The sequence below is a fragment of the Lissotriton helveticus genome, chromosome 3_1 (genome assembly GCF_964261635.1).
Source record: "Lissotriton helveticus chromosome 3_1, aLisHel1.1, whole genome shotgun sequence".
Taxonomy (NCBI): Eukaryota; Metazoa; Chordata; class Amphibia; order Caudata; family Salamandridae; genus Lissotriton; species Lissotriton helveticus.
Window position 1 is genome coordinate 1,899,814,491 of NC_136061.1, and position 18,759 is coordinate 1,899,833,249.

Here is an 18,759-nt window from a genome sequence, read left to right on the forward strand (position 1 = left end):
AGTGTTCTAGGTGCTTGGAGTACGGCACATTTCTCTAGGAAATTGTCAGCCAGGCTTTTGCCTTCACTTGATAATTCATATCCTAAGAACAGGACTGTTAGATGGGCAATTCTGGATTTTTTAAAGTTGAATTTGTAACCCTCTGCTGCGAACCCAAGTATTATGGTGTTCACTCTCTTCAAGTGAGTATCCAAGTCATCATCTGTTAAGTATATGTCGTCGACATAAGATAATGCTTCGTCGTCATATATTTGTAGTAATTCTGTTACTCTCGCTGAGAATACTCCCGGGCTGTTCTTGTACCCCTGGGCTAACCGACAGAATTGTTTTTGAGTGCCATTTATGGAGAACGCAGACAAATATCTGCTCTCTGGTGCTATATTTTGACAAAAGAATCCATTAGAGATGTCTAATGTTGTTTTGCATTTTTTGCGCACTATGTTATTCATTAGTGCAGCACTATGCGAATTTTGCACTGCAAAAGTTTTGCAACATGAGTTAAGGTGTCGGTAATCCAAAACTAGACGATATGAATTGTCTGGTTTGGAGACCGGAAACAAAGGGTTGTTCATTTGTGAGGTGCAAGTTTCAATCACCCCCTGGTATTCTAGCTGATCTAGGATTTCTTTTACCTGTTTTTTAGCTTCTTGCTTAATTGGGTACTGTCTTTGTGCAGTAGGTTGTGATTTTAACTGGATTTTGTGAGGAGGAGAGTCCTCATCCCATCCTACATGATTTTTATATAAAGCAGGAGCTTGAGCTACTGCCCACTTTCTAGCAAGTGTGTATTTTTTATGAATTGGGATATGATTTGAGAAGGCAGGCATAATTACTTCTTCGCCATGAGGGCACTCCCTGACAAACTCTGGTGGCCAGTCTTTTTCAGCTAGAAGGATGTCATAGCCCTTTGAGAGATTATCCCAAAATAGTCCCCTTATTTTTCTAGTCTTATCCCCCTCTATACGTAATGTTATTTCATATATTTTGTGAGGTTTGCTAACTCTGGTGTCTGCAGTTTCCACTTGAAGATATTCATTTGTGTCCACTGTCTCCAGATGATTGATAAGGACTTTGCGAGCTATGCTCACTTCTGCTGCGCTGTCTAGCATTGTCTGAGCCCATTCTCCGTTTTTCAGTTGTGTCCTCAGAATTCTCGGCATTGTTAACTATTTTAATGCTGGCTACCTTCTTTTTTGGAAATTGTAATTTCTTTTTTAGCTGAGCAGGTTCCTTGTCTTTGGACTTGGCGTGCTCTTCTCTTTGTTCTGATCATCCTCTTCTTTCCGATTTCTGCGAGGAAGTCTGAAAAGATTGAGAGGGACGTGTATCAATGTCTTGATATCTATCAGGCTTCTTTATATTATCCCTATTTCTAAGGTTATATCTTTTCCCAGAGGGGTCACTCTGAGGTGACCTGTGTCTTTGGTTCGGAGATTTTTCTCTTCGCCTAGGAGACCTTCCTCTGGACTGGAATTTCTTTTCTTTAGGATTGGATTGTTTGTTTCCATCCCAGCTCTTTTTCTGTGATGTTGAATTATTATTAAAAAATATTTTTTCAGGACTTTCAATCAGTTGTGGTTTTACTGGTATTCCACCTAAACTATCCCTACCTAGTTCCTCATCGGATTTTTCTATGATTCTGGCAATTTCAGCTGGTTGGTCTGCTATATCTGTCTCCTTTAACCTCTGGCGAATCGCCACGTTTGCTGCTTCTCCCTTTATGTTGGCTAATAATATAGCCGAGACCTGCTTGAAGTCTTTCAGTAATTTCATACCAAGAGTTAAAGCGGGTTCTGGACCGTATTCGTCTTGAATTTGTTTTAGCACATCTGGTATTACCGAAATGGATGGAACACCGTGCGTTTTTGTGTAGATGGAAGCAAAGACTGTACCCCAAGTGTCACAGTCCTCAATGTGTGGTGCGATTCCCATTGGAAGACAGATAGTCAGAATCCTGTGTTTTTCTAGCGGGGTGGTGTCTGGAAACACCGCCTCTATTTGGGTGATTTTCTGTGCCAACCAGAATGGTATTTGTGGAGAAGTGTGGCTCACTGGTTAGAGCAGGCAGACCATGAAGCAGAGGTCAGACCCGGGACCAGGGTTCAATTCCCGACGCGGCAGGGTCTCGAGCTCAAATGTCCACGGACTCGATAATTCTCGCTTCGGTGCCTGACCTAATCATGGGTTCACACTCTGCAACTCTGGGCATTAAGCTTGCTTAATCTCCACTACGGCCCCCCGCGGCGGGATGCCTGGCTTTCACCTTGGGGAGGCCCTGTAGGGGCTATCTCACAGGGAAAAGCCAGGACGGGTTCCCAAGGCAAAGCGCTTAGAGACCCCTGGGTTATAAGCGCTATATAAATCCAAACATACATACATACATACATTTGTTCCCGTTTAGCCGGTACTTTACCTAGGCAGGACTGTATGTTCTGTGGTGTAATTTTATTTGTGTTCCCTTGGTGAGGGGTCAGCTGTGGAATTTTAATTGCTGGTTGAATTGTTGAAGTCCGCATCACATACTGGACTAATTGTCTGTGTATTTTAATTAGTTGTTTTAGCTGTGTTAAAAGGTTTGCTGCAGACATCCCGTCGATGTCTGGATGTGGTGTGTATCCGGCTAGGACCGGCCACGTTGCTCCTGGTCTACCTAAGGGACCGAGCCTGGTGATATGATTATTATGTTTTAGGGCGCCATCAAATAAGAGCAGGTGCTCTTGAAATTTGAGTGGTACTTCCACCTCCTCGAAAGGAGTGTACGTTTCAGGAGGTTCCTCTATTTTGTAATAGTGGAAGTACTTTGTTACAGCATTTGCTGCTGGAAAATGTATCCATGAATAGTATACCTCTGTCTGCCGATATTCGTGTGCCTCAATTACGAATATGACTGTACCACCTCTAGGTGTCAGTCCATTTTCTATAAGTTTTAAAGTTATAGATTTCCTTTTAATGACCGGGATGAGTATTATATCCTGGTCTGCATCTTGTATGGCAGTATCAGCTGCTGCTATTTCAGCTGCTAATCTAACTGCCTCTCTTTCATCATCACTGTCTACCATTTTACCGACAGGATGGTTATTTCTTTTGTTTGCAGATCAGGTTTCTTATGGAAACAAAGATTAGATGCACAATATTTTGGAACGATGTATCCTTCAACGTTGACTAAACCAAGAACCATACATAGGAGTTCCCTCCTGCGAGGTTTTGGAGGATATTACCTTTCACCCACTCCAGACGTCTTTGGAGTATTTATGGGGAAAAAGGGGTCTGAGTGAGAAAGCCCGACTGAGTTACTCTAAATGTCTTACGTTAGTTTTATCGCCCTTTCCAAACGCGTTGGGCGCCATGTAGTGTACTTCCTATCATCCCAATAGGCTCTGCGCATTGGAATAATACCTTCAATAGTATAGGCCTAGACCAGACGTTAACTAGGTCTACTATTGTCGATATTAGACTTAAAAGTTTTGGGTTTGCCAGCTTAGCTCAGAGTTCACTAGAAACTTTCTCGAATGTTCAGGAAGGAATTAACTTCCCTGATTAGACAAGAAGGGATTTAGTTTCTGACAACCATAGAACATGACAACTTTGCTCTCCCCTAATAAAGAGTGTATCTCGAGAGTCGTGTGAACAACAGGCAATTTATTTTACTCAGTCAGTACGTGCATTTTTAGTCTCATCAGATTGTAGAGAAAAGGAAGAGACGGGCGTGTTCAATAAAAAGGTGTTATTTATTGATCAGTCTCTTTTCTCATACAAGAGAAATGGATCGATATTATTGCAATACTTATAGTTAAGTAAAGTGCATACATTAAAAGCAGAAGTATAAAATAATACTGTAAAAACATTGATATGGTTTCTAAGCCATATGAAGGTTTAAAATTATTAAAATAGATATATACACATATACATTTGACTAAACGTACTCAACTGGTGTTTCTAACTACGCCTACCCCGTGTACCTGACCTAAGCCTAATGCGTGGGCGGGAATGGAAAGTTACAGTTTTAAGTTAAGTTTGCTTTTGCCAAGTGACTGACTAAAGAATTCTCTGTGAGGGGTTATTCAGTTCTGTACCTGGAAGTTAGGATGAATGAGGGATGGTATCTCTCTCTCTGGTCTCGATATTCCAGGCTGCCTGCGAGGGCTACCCGGAAGCGCCGGTGCTGGATCTCTCGGCAGGAGAAAGCAGCGCGTCTCGTTCTCAGCGCGTCAGGAAGGCGGGGCTGCGCCAGCGGGGTCTGCTCTGCTCTGGGCTTCGGCAAGTATGGCTGCTCCGTCTCGTCACCACCGCGTGTGTTTGCATAGGGCAATATCGGTAATATTTATACCTTTAAGGTGCCGAGATTGACGTAAGGATGGACATAGATACGTCAATAAGGATGTCATACGACTTGGTCGTTAGCACATTCTTTTGCTGAAGTTCTCGAAGAAATCAAAACAATGGCCGCAGGGTTTTTCCCAGGTTGACATAGGTTTGATTTGTTTTGAGAACTCCGTATGCCTTATCAGGGGCTGGAGAAATATCGCTTGTCTAATTAGATCGCAAGCGTTATGACCTAATCAGATAACACGTTCCTGTGCCGTAGTGTGGCTTCGTCAGATAACGGTATCTGCATCATGGGGGTTTGCTGCATCATGGGCTGACTGCTAGTTAACTTGTTGGTTTGTTAACCAGAATAGGGTCAGGAATAGGGGGATCGATTCAGAACCTATAGGAATACATCACACCCACTCCACGCTAACTATGGACATATTTACTAATCTATGCATAGTAAAACATACTATAGAGTAATGTGTATACCTTACCACCCCAAAATACATAAATGCATTTTGAAATTATCAAATATACGGAAAAAAACAGTCATATGTAATATATGCACTCAAGCTGCATAATATGCTAAAGTAATCACGCATATCTATACATTATCACTAATTTGTATATGAGAATTTACACATGAAATGGCTCTTAATACAGAAAAAAGGTTCGAGACCATTTCATCACAGAGTAAAATAATTATGAACATTCCTGCGGGCAGCTAATGTCTATAAGCTATCTAAAATTAGAAATTTTAGTTCTTTAAGAATAGTTCTTACTTTAAGCAGAAGATAGTGTCCCGAAAAATATGCAAAAATATTTTGGGGCTGCTGAAAAAATTGCTGTCCGTGAACTGGTGGGAAAATTGCTCATGTGACTCTATTATTAAAGTTGAAGGCCAAATTCAGGGAACGCCGTGTGCGAGCTTGCTCAAAAGTCTCTATTTCTGCTCTGGTGAGAACATCATATCATTTAGGCTTTCGAAAAAGCTGTCAACAGCTTCCTGGGAAAGTTCCACTAACTCGGAAAAAGGTGTAACCATGCATTTGTGCGCATGATTGTCTCCATTGACATTCTGATTTGGATTGCTGACAGAAGGTCGTACCTGATCGATGCTGCTTTCATCTTGAACTTCACTACCCCTTAATCGTAGTGGTGAAGCTTCCACAAATGCCGTCATCAGGATTGGTAGCCGTTGAGGGCAGCACAAAGCATGAGCCTTGATTGGACTCAACAATGTCTCTGCATCCATTGGCGCATCCGATTGTAGCGTCAGACAGGTGTCTAACACGCATTCTTCTCCGCATAGCAGGCACCTTAATACAGGTAAAACATATCGTTGCCACATTGGTTGAAATGATAGAAACCAAGTCATGTTCAGGTCTCTAAGCCGGGATAGTCCCAGGATTTTTGATATCCGGTCCCGGTATCCAATGGCTCGGATTGTTTCTTCCCTTGTCGCAGGTGTTTTGTCTGTGACATGGTTTGCCATAACGAAAAATAAGGACTAGGAATAGGATTCCTGCAATCAGTCCTAAAATGAGGGGAAGTCCGCCAAAAATCGAATGGACGAAATCTGGAAAAATACCCAGTATGGCTTTGAATGGTGTTAATGCCATCGAAAATACTGTCTTAAATACTTTTGAGACTCCACTGGTATCAGAAATATTTAAGATTTCATTCAGGATTTCTGCGAAATGTATGGGGGAATTAGTTGATAACAAAGAATGTATCTCTGCAGTCGTCCTTGCGACTTGGAGATCATACGTTTCTTTTGATGACGTGAGCCTGGTCGGCGTCTGAAGAAGCACTGTTTTCATTCTGCTTAAAGTATCTATTCGAATAGAAGTAATTTTTAAGTTGGGCCATGCCCTTGCCTCCCTGTCTGGAAAGGAGCTGGGGAACAATGAGTGTCCACAGCACTTGACCTTCGCTGTCGTGGTTACGAGATAAGGAGTCCCGGGCATAAGACTACAGCATCTGCGATCTACAATTACAATGTAACTCCCATTATAGAGTCTTTGAAAGAATGGTTCTATCTCTGTTGCAGGTGCGCCTTGCTGGTGACATGAAAGGTTATTTGAGTTCCCTTCACAGGCTCCATGCAAACTAATTCCATTACACAGAAGTGTACCGCTTAGTGACATTGCACAATTATTGCCACTAAGAAACACTTTCTGTCCTTTATTACTGACACATGCATGTGAATAGGGCAGGTTCCATGTTGTTTTAATGTACCCTTTTCCCAATTTTTCGTACATGCCAGCCTGTATATATTTTTGGCAGTATTGAAACCTGAAGGTTGATATTGGAATATTAATTATCCCATGTATTATCCATTCACTGACAGGTCGTTCTGACATTGTCACTGGTAATCTCTCAAGTTTCTCAATGCTCAGGTTTGTATAATCAGCACCCTTCTGTGCCATACTGATTTGTCTATCAGTAAGGTTAAAGATATGGAATAGTGACGTTGTGTTGATTAAACGCCAAGGCACATAGCCTGAACGCAGATTTTGTAACGTCCAGCCAAGCTGTACAATAGAACGCAATTGTGACTGACCGTGTTGTAACAACAGCAAGTCTTGCGATAATATGTCGATTGCTGAAGACACAATGCTGTCCAAAGAAAAAATTCTGGAGGACAGAGTCATTAACCCATTGTCCACTACAGAAAGTGATTTTTCCAAATTAATACGGTCAATTTCCTGTATCCTTTCTGCTGTCTCAATTTGAGTAACCTTCCAGGCCTCGTTATATGCTGCATATACAGAGGCTGCTATGAAACGCTTTTGACGCTGTTTGCGTGGTCCCATAATGAAATCACGCAAGTCAGCACCATCAGTAAGTAAAGATAGGTGTTGCTTAATTTCTGCCAGTGTGGAAGTTTGTAGCCATTGAAGGCATAATTTGCCCACACTGTAGGTGGTTATTATTCCTGGGTGTTGTCTTTGGGAATATCTAGGGTCTGGCCTGGTCATTTTGAACCCCTGTGTTTTGTTCAGGAATCTGTTTTGACAGTTATTAGTATCTGTGGGCCAGATCAACCACTGTTTCCAATCAGGATGTGTTCTGTTTTGGTTTAATACATAGTTCACGTCTATCTCCTCATCTGTAGAGCTATTGCTGTTCATTGTTGGTTTTGGAATAGACAGTTTATTTAAGTCTTTGATTTTGGCTAGGCCAAGACAGGTAGTTTGTTGAACAGTGTCATTTAAAAATATAATTTGTTCTGGGATCATGCAGGCTCTAAACAAAGATTCTATACCCTGTACTTGCCATTCTTTTGTACCCCAAACACTTTTCAATTCAACATTTTTGTCCCAATAATCAAACCCAAAAGTATTCATTTGTTCAGAGAATGAGTCTGAATATATCAATTTCGTGTTTGTTATCATGGTCTTTGACCCTGTCTTATTTGACAATTTGAAATAAAATGTTTCAGCATTACTTGTGTTAAAACCTGAAAAGTATGAATATTTGTCATAAAAAGTTCTTGAGCTTCCTTTTGGAGGGGTTGCACAATGTTCCCATTGATTATAATTTAAAACATTTCTAGGTTGTGCAGATTTATGTAAAAAATGGTTACCATAGTGGTTGTAGCAATACATACTATCATAATTTGTAGAACCCTGCAAATAATCATGTTTGGTAAATTTAGCAGACATTACTAAGTCAGACATCATATTATTAATGCTTTCGAAGTCCCAATCATCACCAAATGAGCTTGGTTTTACAAAGTCACTCAATGAGATCTTAATTTGGTGTGGATATTTCAGGATTTCAACCGGACCATAGATTTCGTAGTCAGTGTTGTCCCATGCTACCCCACCCGGTATAGGATTGGCTGTGAAGTTGACTGAAGAAAGTTCTCTTTTCTCGACGTGTGAAGATGTGTGTGGTTTGAGGATCAAGTTGATTTTCTGACTTGCTGTGTCCATTTTAGCATATTTTCCCTCAATGAAGCGTCCCAATGTTAGTATCATGATGAGCCAAAGTATGAGGAAAATGCACCAAAACCCACCCAAAATTCAATCCATGGAGAAATTAGATATGTTTCTTTCAAAAGTTCTTTAACTTTATCTTTAAAGGTTTTTGATGATGGCTGTGTCTTTGATTCACTGAAGCCTTCAGAGGAATCATCGAAGTTTATGAAGTAGCCGGATGCAGTTCTGTCAATTTTTCCAATTGCTTCAGGATTACTGTTTCTTGCACATTCGTTTGTTACTTCATTGTAGGTTGGTGTGTCTCTGCTAAATGTTTTTATCTGGGTTTTTAGAGGTCTAAGTTCCATTGCATTGTTGCATAGTCCTTGTTGTTCTTCCTAGGCGTTTCGAAAGTGATTAGCCTCTTTGTTAGGACCTCTGTACTGGTAGCAAACCTTGGTGTTCTGCTACTTATTGGGAGTCCACTTGGCCTACTATTTGTTATCGGCCACATGATTGTGGTTTTACCAGGTCGATGGATACAACTCGGTTCTCCTTTTTACCAGCAAGTGGCGGTAGTACAACTGATCTTGTCCCGTTGACAGACAAGACAGGAACTGCTTTTCTGGAAGAAGGCCCAAATTCCTTCTTTACCGCGATCTTTTCTCTGACTAGATCCCCGACTTTTGGAATCCAGACAGGTCTTGCTGGGACAGGTGGTGGTTCTTCAGTGGTTGTTGGCTGCTGTTTCAACTTTATGTTGCTCAGGTCTTTTCTTCTTTTGTTTAAGTCCTGTAAAATAGCCAAACGGTCTTTGATATCAAAGCTTTTTTCTTTCACCACTGAAGTCTGACTATCAAGGTCAGAGATCAACATCCTAGTTCCAAATAATAATTCGTACGGATTGAATCCCTTCAGAGAATTTCTTGGCAAGTTATTTAGACTACGTTGGACACTTATTAGATGTTTGACCCACCCAGCTCCCGAACCTAATATCCTTTCCGTTATAGATTGCTTTATGCCTTGGCTTTTTCTTTACACCATCCCGTATCCCTCAGGAAGGAAGTGAGAAGATTCCCGCTGTGCTATGCTCATTTGGCCATGTTTCCTTTCAGGCTGGAGGGCTAGAGTGAAAACAATGGTCAAACGTAGCATGCTCTTAGCGTATATGCCATTTAGACTCGCAAATCTTGTATAACAGTCCAGACGTCAGCCGAGTGCTGGTGATCTACATTATAAGTGGAAACTAGCCTGTATATGTTAATCGCAAGCCTTGCTTTTTACTGCTGATTTTTTCTGCAGTGAAACGACACGGTATTACACCGTTTCTCTCACCACTGCGATTCCTGTTGCAGTTTGGGCAGTTTTTTACAAACATGGTATGATGCAGGCTCATGCCTGGCCACCAGTACCTTGATTGTAATTCTTCCAGAGAATCTCTTAGTTTGAGGTGTCTGAGACCCTCGCCCATATGTGCGTCTGCGATTAACAAGTTTCTCCTGTCCATGTTTGGAATCACTCTATCCCCCACCCCAGGGATTCGAGCAAAAGGGACGGAGTTTGCATCGATTATGTATGTATAATTGAGTGGATAGTTGATCGGTAACGCCGAGCAGTCGCCTTTTGATGACGTTTTCACCGCCAGCACTGTTTCACCGTCAATATATTTTAATGTATGCTTTTTTCGAAATACGGAAGCCGATTTAGTTGCTACCGCTGTGGCTGTCTCAGCCAATGAATTCCCTGCAACGTGAACGCCATCACGCTGATGACTCAGTGAGTGTGTCACGTGAGTCTTTGGTAGTTCTTTTTGTAAAAGAGCTATTTGTTCCCAGAGCAGTTTCTGCTTTATTGTTGCACCTGTGTCATCTTTGTAACCGTTTTGAATCCATGTCTGCAAATCCTTGTTATATGATTTGACGCAGTAATATGAATCAGACACTATAAGTGTCGGGAATTCGCGATCCGCATTATCTAGCGCCATTTTCAATGCTAATATTTCAGTCTGTTGTTCTGAATTACTTTCTACTGAGTGTGTTTTTGTTAATAGAGGTCTTAGTTTACCTCCGCGCCACACTTCTTTTGTAATCCCACATGTGGGGTTGTATGCTTGTTCTCCCCAAACGGAGGGTTGAGCATGTCCGTCTGTATAGATTACACAGGCGTACTGTCGTAAAGGCAAAATGTCGATTGGCAGAGGGAATGTTCTTTTATATTCTAGATTTTTTAATTCCTCTAGTTCTGGATCAAAGTAGTAGTACACTTTGTCCGTTGTGATTGAATTCACCCATTGTATCCATTCCGGATTCAATGTTGTTGTTGGTAAATTACACGGTGTTGTTAATGCCTCAAAGGCTGATTCAGCTGTTCTGACTGTGATGTGTCTACCGTCCGCTTGATCTTTTTCTCTAGCTATTGCGGTTTGAACTGCATGAACAATGTTTTCTTTTATACTTAACTTCTTTTCAGCCTCTGTGTACAAGTGTGATTTGAATGCAATTGGTACCTTTTCTCCCTCATTAGAGGTCAGGTATGTGAATCCGCATCTCCCTGGGATGACTCGAATCACAAGATTGCGTGTGTTATCACGTGTTTCTAATTTTGTTTTAATTAACATGTCTGTTTGTAAGGATCTCAAAATTTCTGTGTGTATTTGAGTCCAATTAGTTCTTTTAAAATCAGGTTTTATTAGATCATAAAGGGGTTTGACCCTTTCTGCGTAATTTGCAATGTATGTTCTTCCGAAATTTAGGAAGCCTAGAATTGACTGTAGGTTTTTTAGTGTTCTAGGTGCTTGGAGTACGGCACATTTCTCTAGGAAATTGTCAGCCAGGCTTTTGCCTTCACTTGATAATTCATATCCTAAGAACAGGACTGTTAGATGGGCAATTCTGGATTTTTTAAAGTTGAATTTGTAACCCTCTGCTGCGAACCCAAGTATTATGGTGTTCACTCTCTTCAAGTGAGTATCCAAGTCATCATCTGTTAAGTATATGTCGTCGACATAAGATAATGCTTCGTCGTCATATATTTGTAGTAATTCTGTTACTCTCGCTGAGAATACTCCCGGGCTGTTCTTGTACCCCTGGGCTAACCGACAGAATTGTTTTTGAGTGCCATTTATGGAGAACGCAGACAAATATCTGCTCTCTGGTGCTATATTTTGACAAAAGAATCCATTAGAGATGTCTAATGTTGTTTTGCATTTTTTGCGCACTATGTTATTCATTAGTGCAGCACTATGCGAATTTTGCACTGCAAAAGTTTTGCAACATGAGTTAAGGTGTCGGTAATCCAAAACTAGACGATATGAATTGTCTGGTTTGGAGACCGGAAACAAAGGGTTGTTCATTTGTGAGGTGCAAGTTTCAATCACCCCCTGGTATTCTAGCTGATCTAGGATTTCTTTTACCTGTTTTTTAGCTTCTTGCTTAATTGGGTACTGTCTTTGTGCAGTAGGTTGTGATTTTAACTGGATTTTGTGAGGAGGAGAGTCCTCATCCCATCCTACATGATTTTTATATAAAGCAGGAGCTTGAGCTACTGCCCACTTTCTAGCAAGTGTGTATTTTTTATGAATTGGGATATGATTTGAGAAGGCAGGCATAATTACTTCTTCGCCATGAGGGCACTCCCTGACAAACTCTGGTGGCCAGTCTTTTTCAGCTAGAAGGATGTCATAGCCCTTTGAGAGATTATCCCAAAATAGTCCCCTTATTTTTCTAGTCTTATCCCCCTCTATACGTAATGTTATTTCATATATTTTGTGAGGTTTGCTAACTCTGGTGTCTGCAGTTTCCACTTGAAGATATTCATTTGTGTCCACTGTCTCCAGATGATTGATAAGGACTTTGCGAGCTATGCTCACTTCTGCTGCGCTGTCTAGCATTGTCTGAGCCCATTCTCCGTTTTTCAGTTGTGTCCTCAGAATTCTCGGCATTGTTAACTATTTTAATGCTGGCTACCTTCTTTTTTGGAAATTGTAATTTCTTTTTTAGCTGAGCAGGTTCCTTGTCTTTGGACTTGGCGTGCTCTTCTCTTTGTTCTGATCATCCTCTTCTTTCCGATTTCTGCGAGGAAGTCTGAAAAGATTGAGAGGGACGTGTATCAATGTCTTGATATCTATCAGGCTTCTTTATATTATCCCTATTTCTAAGGTTATATCTTTTCCCAGAGGGGTCACTCTGAGGTGACCTGTGTCTTTGGTTCGGAGATTTTTCTCTTCGCCTAGGAGACCTTCCTCTGGACTGGAATTTCTTTTCTTTAGGATTGGATTGTTTGTTTCCATCCCAGCTCTTTTTCTGTGACGTTGAATTATTATTAAAAAATATTTTTTCAGGACTTTCAATCAGTTGTGGTTTTACTGGTATTCCACCTAAACTATCCCTACCTAGTTCCTCATCGGATTTTTCTATGATTCTGGCAATTTCAGCTGGTTGGTCTGCTATATCTGTCTCCTTTAACCTCTGGCGAATCGCCACGTTTGCTGCTTCTCCCTTTATGTTGGCTAATAATATAGCCGAGACCTGCTTGAAGTCTTTCAGTAATTTCATACCAAGAGTTAAAGCGGGTTCTGGACCGTATTCGTCTTGAATTTGTTTTAGCACATCTGGTATTACCGAAATGGATGGAACACCGTGCGTTTTTGTGTAGATGGAAGCAAAGACTGTACCCCAAGTGTCACAGTCCTCAATGTGTGGTGCGATTCCCATTGGAAGACAGATAGTCAGAATCCTGTGTTTTTCTAGCGGGGTGGTGTCTGGAAACACCGCCTCTATTTGGGTGATTTTCTGTGCCAACCAGAATGGTATTTGTGGAGAAGTGTGGCTCACTGGTTAGAGCAGGCAGACCATGAAGCAGAGGTCAGACCCGGGACCAGGGTTCAATTCCCGACGCGGCAGGGTCTCGAGCTCAAATGTCCACGGACTCGATAATTCTCGCTTCGGTGCCTGACCTAATCATGGGTTCACACTCTGCAACTCTGGGCATTAAGCTTGCTTAATCTCCACTACGGCCCCCCGCGGCGGGATGCCTGGCTTTCACCTTGGGGAGGCCCTGTAGGGGCTATCTCACAGGGAAAAGCCAGGACGGGTTCCCAAGGCAAAGCGCTTAGAGACCCCTGGGTTATAAGCGCTATATAAATCCAAACATACATACATACATACATTTGTTCCCGTTTAGCCGGTACTTTACCTAGGCAGGACTGTATGTTCTGTGGTGTAATTTTATTTGTGTTCCCTTGGTGAGGGGTCAGCTGTGGAATTTTAATTGCTGGTTGAATTGTTGAAGTCCGCATCACATACTGGACTAATTGTCTGTGTATTTTAATTAGTTGTTTTAGCTGTGTTAAAAGGTTTGCTGCAGACATCCCGTCGATGTCTGGATGTGGTGTGTATCCGGCTAGGACCGGCCACGTTGCTCCTGGTCTACCTAAGGGACCGAGCCTGGTGATATGATTATTATGTTTTAGGGCGCCATCAAATAAGAGCAGGTGCTCTTGAAATTTGAGTGGTACTTCCACCTCCTCGAAAGGAGTGTACGTTTCAGGAGGTTCCTCTATTTTGTAATAGTGGAAGTACTTTGTTACAGCATTTGCTGCTGGAAAATGTATCCATGAATAGTATACCTCTGTCTGCCGATATTCGTGTGCCTCAATTACGAATATGACTGTACCACCTCTAGGTGTCAGTCCATTTTCTATAAGTTTTAAAGTTATAGATTTCCTTTTAATGACCGGGATGAGTATTATATCCTGGTCTGCATCTTGTATGGCAGTATCAGCTGCTGCTATTTCAGCTGCTAATCTAACTGCCTCTCTTTCATCATCACTGTCTACCATTTTACCGACAGGATGGTTATTTCTTTTGTTTGCAGATCAGGTTTCTTATGGAAACAAAGATTAGATGCACAATATTTTGGAACGATGTATCCTTCAACGTTGACTAAACCAAGAACCATACATAGGAGTTCCCTCCTGCGAGGTTTTGGAGGATATTACCTTTCACCCACTCCAGACGTCTTTGGAGTATTTATGGGGAAAAAGGGGTCTGAGTGAGAAAGCCCGACTGAGTTACTCTAAATGTCTTACGTTAGTTTTATCGCCCTTTCCAAACGCGTTGGGCGCCATGTAGTGTACTTCCTATCATCCCAATAGGCTCTGCGCATTGGAATAATACCTTCAATAGTATAGGCCTAGACCAGACGTTAACTAGGTCTACTATTGTCGATATTAGACTTAAAAGTTTTGGGTTTGCCAGCTTAGCTCAGAGTTCACTAGAAACTTTCTCGAATGTTCAGGAAGGAATTAACTTCCCTGATTAGACAAGAAGGGATTTAGTTTCTGACAACCATAGAACATGACAACTTTGCTCTCCCCTAATAAAGAGTGTATCTCGAGAGTCGTGTGAACAACAGGCAATTTATTTTACTCAGTCAGTACGTGCATTTTTAGTCTCATCAGATTGTAGAGAAAAGGAAGAGACGGGCGTGTTCAATAAAAAGGTGTTATTTATTGATCAGTCTCTTTTCTCATACAAGAGAAATGGATCGATATTATTGCAATACTTATAGTTAAGTAAAGTGCATACATTAAAAGCAGAAGTATAAAATAATACTGTAAAAACATTGATATGGTTTCTAAGCCATATGAAGGTTTAAAATTATTAAAATAGATATATACACATATACATTTGACTAAACGTACTCAACTGGTGTTTCTAACTACGCCTACCCCGTGTACCTGACCTAAGCCTAATGCGTGGGCGGGAATGGAAAGTTACAGTTTTAAGTTAAGTTTGCTTTTGCCAAGTGACTGACTAAAGAATTCTCTGTGAGGGGTTATTCAGTTCTGTACCTGGAAGTTAGGATGAATGAGGGATGGTATCTCTCTCTCTGGTCTCGATATTCCAGGCTGCCTGCGAGGGCTACCCGGAAGCGCCGGTGCTGGATCTCTCGGCAGGAGAAAGCAGCGCGTCTCGTTCTCAGCGCGTCAGGAAGGCGGGGCTGCGCCAGCGGGGTCTGCTCTGCTCTGGGCTTCGGCAAGTATGGCTGCTCCGTCTCGTCACCACCGCGGGCAATATCGGTAATATTTATACCTTTAAGGTGCCGAGATTGACGTAAGGATGGACATAGATACGTCAATAAGGATGTCATACGACTTGGTCGTTAGCACATTCTTTTGCTGAAGTTCTCGAAGAAATCAAAACAATGGCCGCAGGGTTTTTCCCAGGTTGACATAGGTTTGATTTGTTTTGAGAACTCCGTATGCCTTATCAGGGGCTGGAGAAATATCGCTTGTCTAATTAGATCGCAAGCGTTATGACCTAATCAGATAACACGTTCCTGTGCCGTAGTGTGGCTTTGTCAGATAACGGTATCTGCATCATGGGGGTTTGCTGCCTCATGGGCTGACTGCTAGTTAACTTGTTGGTTTGTTAACCAGAATAGGGTCAGGAATAGGGGGATCGATTCAGAACCTATAGGAATACATCACATGGTCGATAAACGTCTCCTCAAACCTAGTGAAGAAATCAGACACGGTTTCCTCTTTCTTCTGCTTACATGCAGACAATTTGTCCCAATTCACTCGCATAGCAGGCATTAAAGTCTTCAAGTAGGTTACGATTTTACCAGGGAGTTCTGCAACTACAGGCTCAGGTTTAGCACCACCAACTTGTCGGCCATCGGCAGCAGCAATATTAGCCCAGTTATCACCATACTCTTGCGCATGATCCGTGTGACGAATCAAACCCCATAAAGGCTGTGGAACAACATTTCCAAACAACATGTCGATATGGGCTAAATTCATAATGCATGAGTCTGTAGTCTGAGATAGTTCCTTATAATATCCTGCAGGATTTTTACGGGGGTCAGGCAAAGTCTGTTTAAGGGCAAAAACTTCAGCTCGCTTCCAAGGAACATGTACAAAAACACGCTGAAAATGTGCCGGTATAGCATCGATATTATTAGGGACATCAGCTGCAACGGCTTCCTTCCATACCGGAGGAACTTCTCTCATGGGGTATTGTCTCGCTTTCCTCTTAACAGAGGACTCATGCTCAAACAATGACCGAGAAACACCCTCACTCCTAAACAACAACAATGTTGCAACTGCTTTTTCAACATCGTAACCCACAATTGTGCCTTTTGAATACTCGTACCGTACACGACACAGCTCAGGCGGATTGCATTCTAAATCATTTTCCTCCAATTCCTCACAAAGAAAAACACACATTCTCTCGAAAACGTATCTCTGCTTCGGTGCTTCCCACTGATGGAAGACATCCATAACAGAATCTAGCTCATATCTCGTGGGGTCTGTAACCCATTTGTGTGCCAAATAATTCAATGTTTCCCGTTCTCTGGAGTCGGGCATTTGACTACGCAACTGTTTGTGTGTTGAAACTGGGGTCATACTTGTTGCCCCAAAAAGAGGATACAGAAGACTAGCAACTGTATCAGTCATTCTCTGCAGAACAGAAGGAGAAGTCGACGAAAGTACAGGAGGAAAAGCAGAGTGAGGCAAGGTAGATGCAGATGCTGACGCAAAGGCAGTAACAGTAGGAACATCAGAAGAGGCAGTTGGTGCAGTAGGCAAAGTTGTAGGAAGTACAGGGGGAGCAGGTAGCAAAGTCAGCGGCCCTTGAGGAGGCTGAGCCGTAGCAGTAGGAGCCAACTGAAGAGGAGCTGGCGGTTGTGGAAGAACCTGGGGCACAACAACCAGACGTTGCACAATTAAAGGTTGCGGAGGTGCAGTAGCACTCTGCGCATAGGGGGTGGTGAATTCAATAAGTGAGACATTAAAGGATCTTTCTCAAGTTCCTTTGCTGTATCCTGCTGGAGAGGTGGCAAAACTGGATAACATTTATCGATCGCCATTTTACGTTGCCTGTGCAACTGTTCACTCGCTTGTTCTTCCTCATCATCTTTATATTGCATAGCAGCTTGCATTATCGAAATACCCTTTTCTCTTTTATTCTTTTTGGCTAATTTAATTTCTTTCTGTTTGGCTTCTTTTCGCCACAGGCTGAAAGAGTCAAACATCGCCAGCCGGGCTTTCTTCTTAAAAAGTCTAACCTCTAGATTATCTAATATCTCTGTGTCAAAACTACCATATTGGGGCCATTTAAAAACACCATCCTTCCTGGTGTATCGAATCCATACTTCATTATACGTGATGGGGCCCACGCCGTGCTTCACATAGAGTTCATAAGTTGGAGTTCCAATCGGAGGAACCGGACACGAGTCCTCCAATCGGGAATCCCTATTACAACCAAGACAAAACAAATTTCCAAGTCTGCTAAGACCAGGCATCTTCGCTCTCTAGTCTAGCTTCAAAATTCAAAGGATTATCGAAATACGATAGTCTCGTGAATACACGAGTCCCTCGGCTTTGGTACTTGCAAGTTCCAAATCAAAGATCCCAAGGGGATACCCAAAAACTAAGGACTGAGAGACGCTCCACTTATACTTAACTGAGGTGTCGATGATGTCACCAGAAGACTCGTCTATTGTTTCGCTCTACAAATCATCAAAGGGTCCAAGACAGGGCGATAGTCAGGGCAGCAGTCCTTCGTAGCCGTCGGGAAGCGGGGAACCTCGCAGCAAAGACTTTCAGGCCACGAACGACATACAGGGGTCGATGAAGTGGTTGGCCTTCCTCCATAATTTTCACACGAAGCTCCTCACGAACCTCTGGCTTGGACCGGTACCGCTGAAATTGCCCCACGTTGGGCGCCAACTGAAGTACTGGGTTTTTAAGAACCCAGCGGTGCCAGGGAACACACCCTAAGACTTCGAGTCCTTCCTGTCCCAGACTACAGAAACACAGAGTCTTCTAGGTGAAGTCAAAGATCGAATTTATTTGCTGCAGCCAGTAACAGGTATCCTAGAAGTACAACACAGTGTATATTCTCAGGATACTGCTTCACTTACAAAGCCAGCCATCCCTTTTTATACAAAATATTATGCTTTAGGCAAACATTCCTTATTTTATAGTTGACCATTCACATATTTTGATGACAAAGAAAAAAGCAGATTCATGATGACAAGCCCATTTTCAGTTTGTCCAGCCCACAATCAATTTCCAGGCAAGGCCCAACATTTCCATCAGATATCGGACGGACCCCTAATAAAATCGGGCACCTTCTCCTCATAAAGCGAGTAAGCATGGGCGGATTTTGCGAATTGGCAATCCGCGAACTTGCGTATTTACGGATTCGCAATCCGCAAAATCTCGCAAATTAGCGGATTTTTTTTTTTTTTGTGTTCGCAAGGATTTCTACCAGTTCGCGAGGGTTCTGTACCAGTTCGCAATTGCGAACTTACTTGTCGGCTCGCAACGGCCGCGACTATGTTGTTTCTACATCTGGTTCATCATCACAGGTTCACAGCACCCTCTGTTTCACCACTGCCACCCTCTGGTACACCCATGCCACCCTCTGGTACATCACTGCCACCCTCTGGTTGGTTTATCACTGTAGATTATGGGGGTGAAAAAAAGCAAGCACACCTGCCCTGC